This window comes from Sinocyclocheilus grahami, unplaced genomic scaffold, assembly GCF_001515645.1.
Source record: "Sinocyclocheilus grahami isolate Dianchi unplaced genomic scaffold, SAMN03320097.WGS_v1.1 scaffold245.1, whole genome shotgun sequence".
NCBI lineage: Eukaryota > Metazoa > Chordata > Actinopteri > Cypriniformes > Cyprinidae > Sinocyclocheilus > Sinocyclocheilus grahami.
Genome location: NW_015505424.1, coordinates 1,327,922 through 1,329,280, shown reverse-complemented (window position 1 = coordinate 1,329,280; position 1,359 = coordinate 1,327,922). Strand labels below are relative to the sequence as shown.

The 1,359-nt window shown below is 32.2% G+C and overlaps 1 protein-coding gene across 1 annotated transcript in view; it reads left to right on the top strand.

Annotated features, from left to right (window-relative positions):
* Positions 1–1,359, top strand: part of eif2ak4 (eukaryotic translation initiation factor 2 alpha kinase 4) — a 77,147-nt gene that overhangs the window by 42,983 nt on the left and 32,805 nt on the right. The gene's annotated exons all lie outside the window — the stretch shown is intronic.

Below are 1,359 nucleotides of genomic sequence, written 5' to 3'. Positions count from 1 at the left end.
CGCATGCGCGACCAAAATAAAAAATGCGCTGTATAAATAAGTTCTGACAGCTCATTTGCGTGGTTGACAGCTGTTAATGCACAGTTACCATTTTAGATCGACAAACTGTACTGTATACGATTTCTATTCAAAAGCATAAATCTAGGCTACCCGCTGACGTTTTCAAAGCACAATGCAAAACTGTGACATTTCGTTCACGGACGCTCTTCAATCGGCTAATCTTCAAAGGGCTAAACTCAGAAGCGCATGTACTTACTTGCCGGCAACCCGCCAACATAAAAGCCTGCTGATTTAAGGTTGAAAATGATTCAAATTGATATGAAAAAAAAGTAGTAGTAGTAAATATTAGCATTTTAAGTTTACTATAAAATAATTGTACTTGTATTTAATACACCCTTTTTATTTTAAAATATAATAGTATTATCACACTTTATTATTATCTTATGAGAACCAGGCTGAAAAACTTATGTGCACCCCTGCTAATAGTGTAATCTATTAACTATGCATAAAAACCTGTCTTTTTACTTAAGTAGCAGATATGGGTGTCGTGCCATAAAATACTTTTAAATACGACTGACTTTGTATTTAATGTTAATTTAATAAAAACATTGTAATTTACTAATTATAACACTTTCACTATACAGAGAGAGAGCAAAAGAACATTTTAAGCACACTTAAAATCACTGAAGCAAAAGAAATGCACCAAATACAAAATAGAAATAAACCCATTAAAATACAAGAACAAAATGTAAAATTTAGATATAAAGCAAATATATAAAGCACAAGATCTACTATAAGGTACAGTTAGAAGAAAATAATCTGAAGACCTGAGAGTCCTTCTGGGTTCATATACTATAAGCATTTCTGAAAGATAGTCTGGAGCAAGTCCGTGCAATGCCTTATAAACTAATAAACGATTTTTAAAATCAATACGAAAGCTAACGGGTAACTAGTGTAATGACTTTAATACAAATGCAATGTGATCTTTCTTTTTGGCCTTTGTCAATATTGTAGCAGCAGTATTTTGTATTAGTTGTAGTCGATTAATTGTATTCTTTGGTTGACCTGAAAGGAGGGCATTACAATAGTCATAAATGCATGCATTAATTGTTCTGTATTGCTCAGAGAGAGAAATGGTCTTACTTTGGCAATGTTCTTCAGATGATAAAATGCAGTTTTTCCTAATATAACGTACATGAGCTTTTAAGTTAAAATCTGAATCAAAGACAATTCCTAAATTTTTAGCCACTTGGCTTGGATTCAGTCCTAGTATATTTAATTTAGGGGTCAGTTTCTCTCTCTGCGCTTTTGATCCAATAATCAAAACTTCAGTTTTATCTTGGTCGAGTTGTGAAAAAT